The 10,985-nt window shown below is 39.3% G+C and overlaps 1 protein-coding gene across 2 annotated transcripts in view; it reads right to left on the reverse strand.

Moving 5' to 3' along the window:
- GRIN3A (glutamate receptor, ionotropic, N-methyl-D-aspartate 3A) overlaps positions 1-10,985 on the reverse strand; it is a 233,333-nt gene that overhangs the window by 131,355 nt on the left and 90,993 nt on the right. The gene's annotated exons all lie outside the window — the stretch shown is intronic.

Consider the following 10,985-nt stretch of genomic DNA (forward strand, 5'->3'; position numbering starts at 1 on the left):
TTTAAAACCCAAAGCTAGCATTGCCTATAATTTCTTTAGGAATTAATAAGCTGGACTCCTTCCAGGAGCGGAGTCTTATTTCACTGAGTGATTGAGCAACCTCACCTCATACTCTAATACCCAAGCCAGGCACTTGACTTGTGGTCTTATTCCAAATCTCTTCATTTCTAGTTAAGGGATGTGTTAATTGTTTTCTGCTCTACACTGCCAATTATATATTCTCACAGTTTTTCCAAGGTGTGGAGATTCTTAGCATCTTTAACATGTTTGTTTCTACTCTTCACTACACTTGACTGCAATTAGATCTGCTCAATACATATTTTTGTCAAGGAATGTGAATTAAAAAAATATTTGTGAACTTATAGTTGCTTAAAAAATTGGATTCCTAGTAGTAGAAAATAGCCGTAATCTCGTTACAAATACGGGTCCCTGAGGAGTAGAAACAATAATCATATCTGTTGCTCAAAGTCCAGTCCAACCCTGATGTTGGAGCTCATCCACCGGGCAGAGAGAAAGATGATAAATAGATGCGCAGTTCCTAGGATCGCCTCCGGCTACCCTTCCTTTAAGTCATTAGGAAAAGCAGTTGGCTCCAGCTTTAGAGAGAGCAGCTGCCAGAAGTCAAAAGAAGGAAAATTACCAGTGGAATGATATACTCATTCCCTTACCAGGGGAAGGAGCCCTGACAGTGCTGTGTTTTAAACAGTGGATGGCTAATCGAATGGTTGACACTATGAAGTCACCAGTCACTCCATGGGAGAAAGAAGTGGCAGTCTGATTCCGGAAAAAAGAAAAAAAAAAAGAACAGCTTTGGAAACACTAGGAGGCAGTTCTATTCATTCCTACAGCATCTCATGAATCAGAATCAATTCAGCACCAATGGGCTTGGTTTTGGTTTTCAAGCCTGTGAACCAAACTCAAATTCATTGCTCTCAAACAGGAACTGACTCAGATTTGATCCTCTAGCGGGTTTCCAAGGCCATGAATCACACAAGGGGAGATTAGTCATCTTTCTCCTCTGAGTTGCTGGTGGATTCGAACTGGCAGAGGACAGACACAGCCTCCCTACAGACTAGACCACCAGGGCTCCTTTGTGAACCAAAGCATGAAAACCTGTTTGATCTAGACTAAACAGGAAAACATTTGGCCATGGCCTCTGTCTGTTTTGGGTCTGGGAAGATAAGACAAAAAAATCCCCAAAACACAACAAAAACAGTAACCTATAAGCTTGTGGCACCTGTATAGCCTTAACGATGGCCTGTGTCAAACAAAGACCCAGGCTTTGGCTGCAGACATACCTGCATTTGGATATCGGCCCAGTCACCTTCCAGCATTGACCTTGAACAATTTACTTATCTCTAAGCTTTGATACTGTTTTTATTCATAAAGACTCAAACATACCAACTTTTATGAAGATGCTACAAGGGGCTAACAGTGTTTTATTCTGTCATTTAGCAGGTCATGATGAGTCAAAGCCAAAACGGCATCATTTAATAACAAACTTTAGTTTCTTTGTTAGTAACATGGGTAAAGGACAATTCTTTTATTACAAGGCTTGGTATTAATGCGTATAAAGCACACACAATACACTCTGGCATTAAATAATGGCTACTATAGCTGGAACAATTGTTTCATGTCAGAGTGTATTGTGTGTGCTTTACACGCATTAAATAATGGCTACTATAGCTGGAACAATTGTTTCATGTCATTTAAAAGTGTCTCCAGGTCACATTGCCAAATATTTTTATAGGATTTTTGAGCTGGAGAAACAAAGGATTGCATTATGATAACCCACAAAAAGTACTCAAGTCACAGTTCAAATGAAAATGAACTAAGCTGAAATGCAAAATTTACCACAGAAAGCTTTTTTGAGGAGTCAGAGGGCACATGCCGAAGCTCTCGGCAAAATACGTTCATCCATTGCCTGTCACAAACATTGCTCTGTAATTTGCAAATGCAAATAAAAGTGGTAAGACATTATGCTGCCACAGAAGGGGCATGGAAAAATCAGGAAGTGTAAAGAACGTACTAATTTTCATTAGACATACAAGTGTAAATGACATTTGAAGATGCTACTATCACTAAATGCAGCGAAAGTGTTCATTTCGGTAGATTGCATGCAATGATAATTTTTCACGTTAGCACTCCCTAGCGGGAATATACTATCAATTCTGTTTTGAAACAAATAATAAAGTCTCAGTTATTTTAGATTTCAAAACAATTTTCTGCATCTTTAAAAAGTAGGGAGCCAAATCATTAAAACAGACAGATTAGTTAATTGATCATTGTATAGTTGCACTATCGGGGAAGGTGACTGTGATTGTATCTACTTTTAAATCTGCCCCAGTACGTATAATACACCACGTTTGCTGACAGCCTGAGCAACGAAATGGTTAGTAAGCAGCTTAATTTCATTTGGTCAATTTAGTGTCAGGAAAGGAAAGGGAAAGTGGTAGAAAAAGAAGACCTTCATTGTTTTTAGAATCTCTGGGGTTTGATGATTATAGACTGACTCTGGGATGAACTTGAGAGATTAACTCTGATTCAATGTATACTTAACCCTGTTATAGGAAAGAAGGCACTGGACATCCTCAGAAATTTTTCAGAGATTATACAACTCCTTTATTCTAGTAGAATGGATTTCTTATTGTGTTGTCATTGTTAGTTGTTGCTGAGACAGTTCTGGTGAGCTCAACCCTTTGCACGACCCAGTACCTGTATTCCTCATTCTATGTGGTAAGCAACATTCCAAGGGGCCACAGCTGAAGGACAATTCTCAATGGTCTTTGAGGCAATCATTCATCACTGAAAAGCAAATCAATCAGGATCTATATGTCTTCCATTTTCCCAGACATAAAACCCAGTGTTTATTTCATCATTCAGCTGACATGCATACCAAAAATTGGGTCTCAGAAAATTCTCATTTGATGGATTATTTGCACCTCTCTTATTTTTAGTGTCACAGTGAGAGAAAATTAAAACAATCTTGATCCCTTTCACTAATAGTCTCCTTCACAATCTTTCCCAATGATAATGAGAAACAAAGGTTATATTCTCATTATGTTAGGCAAAAATAAGTGATTGAGATTTTTCTTTTGCTTAAATTGCATTCCACCATGTTCTTTTTCTCCTGCTCTGATGAAAACTTTTAAGGAATTTTATTGGTAGGATAAACTGATACAAATACTGGACACAGCTCTTAGCACTAATGTTTCAGAGAGGAAAGACACACTCATTCTCAAAGAGCTCAAGCTCTACAGACTATTCTAAATTGTTTGTCCTGGGAGTCATGATAGATGTTAAGCTGGGTGTCAGAGAGCAAAGACACCTGCACAGTCTATTGTAGGGGTGCTCAGGAAAGCGTCTTAGAGGCTAAGGTGCTGAGTCGTAGAGTAGGCAAGTTGAGTCTTGATGGAGGAGTTAGAGTTATATGGGAACAAAAGCTGCAGAACAATGCCTTACACCTAGAGAGATGTGCATGTAAGGACTGGAGGTGAGAGAACACAGTCCCTGAAGGTTAACTATGTAGTGAGAAATAAAGTTGTAACATATAATAGGAGACGGATTATGAAAGATCTGAGGCCCACAGTGAAAGCAATGCGGAATCCTTGTGGATGTTTTAGCGGGGGAGGGCCAAGCTTATTAAATTTGTTTTTAAGATTGTCCTTTTTTCTTTCTGATAGCAGTAGAGGATACGGGTTGGAAGAAAGAGGGAAACGAAACCTAGTTTCACAAATGAGAATAATGCTTCTGTCCTCCCTTGATTTCTTCATGTTCCATAAGAAGTTTAAGGTGGAAAGGTCCAAGGAGCAGCAGTAGAAATGGAGAGAAGTTGGTATAATCAACAAATATTTCTTTTTCAAAGAGAAAAACAGTGCTTTTAACAGGGCCTAATATGCCTGGTTGCATTTTGTTCAGAAACCATACCAAGAATATATGAAACTTGAGTTGGCAAAAGATCAAATAAATAAGGCCTGCGGTTATTACTTGAATACAAGCTCAGTGTAAGCCCAAAGAGTGATGCTGCTATAAGAAAGAAAAATTCCTTTAATAGAAATCTAGAGCCTGCATCACAGAAAACAGTAAACTCCCCCTGAAACAGCTGCCATGGAGTTTCTTGGAACTCATGGTGACCCACATATCGAAGAGGAGAATTATGCTCCTTAAAGGCCGTCACCTGGGGGATCCCCAGTCTTTTCTCCAGAGGCTCTTCTAGGTAGTTTTGAATCACCAATCTTTCTGTTAGTAGCCAAAGGCTTAAAAATGTGTCCAATGTAGAAACTCCCATAACGTCATCATAGTCTATGCCTCAACCTCTGAGCTCTAAATAGACTTCTGTAACTCAGGAATGTTGTGAGGAAAGAAGGCAGAACCAAGTCAGTGGTGGCAAGTACAACAATTTGATTCATGAGCAGGATTTTTTAAAAATTAAAAATAATACAGGAAAAGTAGTTTGGAGCTAGACTATATAGTGCTATTGAGTATGACTCATAATGACCCTATGAACAACAGATCTACACCATGTCCTCTCCTGCGCCACCCTTATCGTCTCTGATACACTCGAGCCCACTGCTGGGGCCACTGTGTCAATCCGTCTCATTAAGGCTCTTCCTTTCTTTCTTGCTCACTCTCCACCTTTCCAAGTTTATCTGTTTTTCAAAGAATAGCTTCTCCTAGCAACATGCCCAAACTATTTGAAGATGACGCTTCTTTGCTTCTCAAGAGCACTGAGGCTGAATTTTCTCCAAGGCATATCTGCAGTTCTTGGGACACTCAGCACTCTTCTCTAAAATCACAACTCAAAGGTATCAGTCTGTCTTCTGTAATCCTTATTCATTGTCCAGCTCTCAGATGCATAGCAGGTAATTAAAGACCAGGGCTTGACTCAGGCATACCTTAATCTTCAAGCTGACATCATTGCTTTTCAGTATTTTGGAGTGGTCCCTGACAGCACATTTCCTCAGTGCAATGTGTCTTTTGATTTTTTGAATGCTGGTACTGATGGTGTTGATTGTGGATTCAAGCAAGATAAAATCATTGACAACTTCAATCTTTTCTCCATCAATTATGATGCTGCCTATTGGTCCAGTAGTGAGGATCTTAGTTTTCTTGATGTTGAGATGAAATCTATATTGCAAACTGTAGTCTTTAATCTTCTACAACAGGGGCTTCAAGTCCTTCTCATTTTAAGCAAGCAAGGTTATGCCATTTGCATAATGCAGGTTGTTGGTGAGTCTTCCTCTAATCCTGATATCACATCCTTCTTCATGAAGTTCAGCTTCTTAAACGACATGTCTAGTATTCAGATTGAACAGGTATATAGAGAGGATACAGCCCTAACACACACTTTTCTTGATATTAAACCTTGCAGTGTTCCCTTGTTTGTTTGATCTTCTTGGTCTAGGGAAAGGTTTCATATAAGCACAATTAAGTGTTCTGAAACCACAGTGGCAGTCATAGTGTGTTATGATCCACCCAGTCAAATGCTTTTGGATAGTCAATGAAACACAGGAATTTTGATATTCTTTGCTTTCAGTCAAGATCCATCTGACATCAGGAATGATATCCCCAGTGCCATGATTTCTTTGAAATCCAGTTTGAATTTCTGGCACTTCTCTGTCAATGGAGACCTAGCCTCTTGATTGTATGTATTACTAACAGTATTGCTTGAGAATTTCCACATTCATATAGCTCTAGTGGCCTTGTTGTAAGGAATTGTACTGCCAACCCAAAGGCATGAGGTTCAAATCCACCAGCTGCAACAAGGGAGAAAGATAAGAAACAAACTCCCATGTGACTTACTACCCCTGAACACCTGCTGAAGGGTAAGGTATGAGTCAATGGTACAAAACAACAACATAGGAGAATTGTTGTTGCTGTTGATTGCCTTTGAGTAGAGCACGACTCATAGTGACCATATGAACAAAAGGCCTGAAGCCTTTCTATAACTATTAACATTTATCAAAGTTCATAGTTTCCTGAGGCATGTTGTTTAGGAAGTGGATTCCACTTCTGCTTCCAATCTAAAAGATTAAGTGTTGTGCCATTTTGACTTTAATAAAATCAAGGAAAGTGTAAGTCATACAGCACTGTCTGCATACACAGAAGAGATAATCCCAGCTCACAGAAGAATCAGAGGAGACAAAAACATCTCTGAGCAGAGTGTTGATGCAAGCAGAAGTCTGCATTAATAAGTTCGATTTGGAAGCAAGTATAGAAAAAGGAAGAGATGGGGACCAAGAGACCACTTAGACTACTACAATTGCTGTGTTACAGAAGGCCAACAGCCTAGATTACACTCTCTGAAGTAGAAATTACTCAAGCACTGGACCTTGTGCTATCAGTGTCTAACAAAGGAGTCTGTGGCACTGCCATGCATCAAACTCTGTTCTTCCCTAATGATACAATATGCAAGCTATGCACTTACCCTCTATGGTCTGATAAATTAAATAGTTACAGGTGGATTAAGGGTGTAAGGTAGCACAGCCTGATCAGATGTAAGGTGAGTTCCCATGGGTGTGGCCTATAAAACTTCTTTAAAATGATGATTTGACTGAAATTTTACACAGCATATTGGTTTTTTTCCCACCACGAAATCATTCATGCACATTTCGTTTCGTAACATTATCGTCACTCTCACACTGTCTGATAGTCCACCACATTGCCTTTCCCTTCACCTGTATTAGTAATTAATTTCACATGCTCCACCTGCCCATCCTGGTAACCCTTGCTGCCAAGCTGGAAGTGACTCATAGCTGACCCTCCATCGTGGTTGCTGATAAAGTGCATGGGAGGAGCTTGCCCACCTGTCTCCTGTGGAGTTTGAAGGAGTTAAAACTGCCGGAGAGGTGTGGCCTCTGGATTTAACAGCAGTGCCACTCTTTCTGGACCAGAGTTTCCTCAAGAAAGGGCGCTTCCCAGTTGAAAGGCAGTGCCTCTCCAGTGGTTCAAGTCCACCAGCAGGGCCTCAGGGGAAAGGTGAGCAATCTCCACTTGTGCCGTTTGCAGCCTCTGAAAACCAGTTTGTGTGTGTGTGTGTGTGTGTGTGTGGGGGTCAGCTGTGAAAGGGTTCAGAGTTATCAACATAAAGGCTTTTTGGGAGTAAGAGACAAAAAGGGAGGCAGGCACGCCAAGGAGGTGAGGGGAGCTTCGGGATCACCAAGACCTAATCTCCAGGCCCAGAGAACATCCTTTCGGACCTTGTCCCCTATGTCAGGAAACTCCTTGACACCAGAGGGCTCTCCAGGACATTGAAGGAAACAAAACTTTCCTCCACAACTGACGCACACAGAGCAAACTTTGGCACCACGAATTTGGACCTCTCGTCTTCTCGACTGCAAGAAAATACATTTTTGCTAAAGCAGTTCACTTGAAATATCTCTGGTAGAGCAGCTCTAGATAACCACGGCACTTACTCATCTTTTCTTATTTTTTTTAATTAACTGATCTCCCAAGTTGCCATTCTGCTCAAAAGGATGAGACTCATTAGTTCATTTGCATTGAAGTAACTTATTACTTCAGTGAATGCTCCCAATTATGCCACTAATTAAGAATATGTGTTGACTTGTATAGGCGCTAAGATGGAATTTGTGCTTTGCAAATTATGCAAAAGTGCTTTTGGGATAGTTCCTAGTGTAAACAAGATTAATGTTTAATATATTTTAGAATCCATATTTTTTACACCAAATTTTATACTAATTAGGAGATTATCTTATTCATTAAAACAAATGAGCAAAGATGTTAACAAAATAATGCATGTGCTACCTATTTAATCCTTCTTCTAAGTATCTGACACTGTCCTAGATGATTGTGCATAGAGCAGTGAACACAAGAGATGAAAGTCTTTGCAACTTCTATTGAAGGAGAGCCATGGGATGTGATAAACGTGTTATCTGTATGGGATGCTTGAGAGTACGAAGTTGGAAGGAGGAAAAGAAAGTTAAGCTAAAGGGATAAGAAGGATCAGGCTTGGTGGCAGAGGTGAAATTTTGGAGAGACCAGGAGACGCCTCTCTGAAGAGGTGATATTTGAGGAAAGAGCTGAATAAAGAAATGGATCTAGTCCTAAAATACCTGGGGAAAGAACATTCACGCTGAGGGAATAGCTGATCCATCGTCCTTAAACAGGGATTTTGTCTGGTATGTTTAAATGCTACTCAGGGAAATGAGAGGCAGAAGAACTGAAAATGAAGTCAGAGAAAAAGGGAAAGGGAGATTGAAGAAAATGGGATTTTTGTAAGATACTGTAAAGATATTGTTTTCTCTGTAAAATGGAACACTACTGGGTGCTATAAGTAAAGAAGTAATAGGAGATTATATATATATATGTATAGTTTCCCCCTTTATATTTTAAGCTACTATCTGTCTGTCAGTTTGTATTATTATGCTGTGATCCTGGAATTTATGCCACCAGTATGTCCACATGGTGGCCAGTTTTCAGCAGAGCTTTCAGGCTAAGACAGAGTAGGAAGAAAGGATTGATGATCTACTTCCTAAAAGTAACCAGTGTAAATGCTGTGACCCCAACACATATAATGAGATAATAGTGCTGACAGGTGAGCCTGTGAGGTTGGAAGACACTGATGAAGGGGCACAGGACTGAGCACCTTTTCATTCTGTTATGAATGAGGACGCTGTAAGTCATAACACACTAGCGGGCAACTAACACTTTAACGGGATTGTCCCAGCACTGTGTTGACAGAGAAGCAAAACCAGACAGGGGCAGATGCAGAAAGACTTGGTGTAACGTAGTTTTAAATCCCAGATGATAGATGACCATGATTTGAACAAAGTAGCAAGAAGCTGTTGTTGTTATGTGCTGTTGAGTTGCCTGGGGCTAATAGCGACCCTAAGTACAACAGCCCTAAACCCTGCTCTATCCTGTGCCAATCTTACTGTCTCTGACACCCCTGTCTCCATTACCCCACTCACTGAGTCAATCCATCTCATCGAGGGTCTTCCTGTCTTGCGCTGTCCCTCTACCCTCCCCAGCATGACATTCCTCTCTAAGGACTGACCCACCTTGTAACATGACCAAAGTATGTCAGATGAAGCTTCTGAACCCTGCACTCTAAGGAGCAGCCTGGTTTCACCCTCTCCAGGATGAACTTGTTTGTTCTCCTAGCAGTCCATGGTGTATTCCAACTCTCCTTCTCCTAGTCATTTTCCAGCTCTCGGGCATAGCAAATGATTGCGAAGACCATGGCCTGTTTCCGGTGCACCTTAGTCTCCAGACTGACATCGTTGCTCTTCAGTACTTTGGCACGATCTCTGACAGACTTTCCCAGTGCAATTAATCTTTTAATTTCCTGACAAGAAGTAGTTGGGTTAAAAAATATACTTTAAATATTGAACTGATAGGGTTTCTTGATGGCTCAGATATTATTGTTAGGAAAAGGGTAGTAGCCAATGAGACTGCCAAGATATTAGCCTAAACTACTGAAAGGATAGAATTTCCATAGGATGAGATAAAGAAAACTATAAGATAATTAGATTTAAGGTGGAGAAGAAATATCAAAAGTTCAGTTTTGATAATACTAAGTTTAAGACAGTTTAGAGTCATTCAATGGACTTATAATGTTGATTGACCTTCAGGAGTGAGACAGGAGAGATAAATTTGGGAGGTGACAGTCTAAAAATGGTATAAGGAGACCAAGTAAGACTGCAAAGTGATAATTGTAGATAAGAAAAAGAAGGTGTCTGAAAAGTAAATCCTGGGGCCCTTCAATCTTTAGATACGGCATCAGTTAGGAAGAAAAAAGAAAAAGGAGGAGTGACTAGAGAAGTTAGAGGAAAACAGGTTGTATTGGGCTCTTAAGACAAGTTAAATGAACAATTGTGTGCAAACCAGCTTAAAAAAACAAAAACAAAACAATGGAAGTTTCAAAGAGGAGACAATCAATTATGTCAAGGTCTTCTGATTGATCAATTTAGATGAAGGCTGAGAACCGATCACTGGCCTTGGAAATATTTGGGTATTAGTGATTTCAAAAGTGATTTTTAGAAATGTTGTAGTCTAATGCCTAATAGGAACATCTTCAAAGGAGAACGTAAAGAGGGAAATTAGAGATCTTTCTTTAGAGGGTTTTACTATACAGAGGAAAAAACAAAATAAAGTGGCTGGATCGGGGGCGGGGGGGGGGAAGAATCAATTAAACATATGCATCCCTGTTATGGTTGAATTATATCCTCTAGAAAGAATTATTTTAAATCCTAACTTCTACGCCCAAGCTTAAAAATCCCATTTGGGAAAAATTCTCCTTGATAGGGTTAATGAATTAGTGTGAAATATATCTTGAGTCAATATATCTCTTTTGAGATATAAAAGAGATTAAACACAAGCTAGCAAATAGAGAAAGCTAAGTCATGAGAAGATTACCAGGATGTGTAGTTTAGAAGAGATCTTTTTTCAGAGCAGACAGAGACAGGAAGGACCCTCACTTTAAACTTCTGACCTTCTAATTTGGGAGAAGACAAATGTCTGGTTGAAAAATCATTAATTTGTAGTATTTCTGTTGTAGCAGCAGTAGATAAATAAGACAGTTCTTTCTTACATGTGTATATGACAAGAACAATTTTAAATCCATTTTAGTTGGACTGTAAACCTTTCTGAAACTGATACTTTTTTTGAAAATTCTTAATTGTTTGATCACTTAAAAAATCTCCTCTCCTATACTTTCTACTTCTTTGTGTTAATTTTGGCAAGCGATGTTAGGGATTTGTTGCTTCTGAGTTGGATATAAAATACAAATTTGAGAGTTCCTCATCAATGATTTTTATTCCTTGTGTATTCCCACTTTCAAGACTCCGAGTTCGTTTTCTTGTTATTTTTTTTCAATATCCAGTCTTTTTTTCAGAAATAATGATATTTAAAGCCATAACTGTTTCATTAAAAACAGTGTCAAATTTTTTTATTAAATACTAACTCCTTCTGTTTGGATAATTTTCAGTTATTCTCAATTTCCAAATAATTAATATTTATTATTG

The sequence above is a fragment of the Elephantulus edwardii genome, unplaced genomic scaffold, assembly GCF_000299155.1.
Source record: "Elephantulus edwardii isolate Elephantulus edwardi_28Jun2011 unplaced genomic scaffold, EleEdw1.0 scaffold00052, whole genome shotgun sequence".
Classification (NCBI taxonomy): Eukaryota; Metazoa; Chordata; class Mammalia; order Macroscelidea; family Macroscelididae; genus Elephantulus; species Elephantulus edwardii.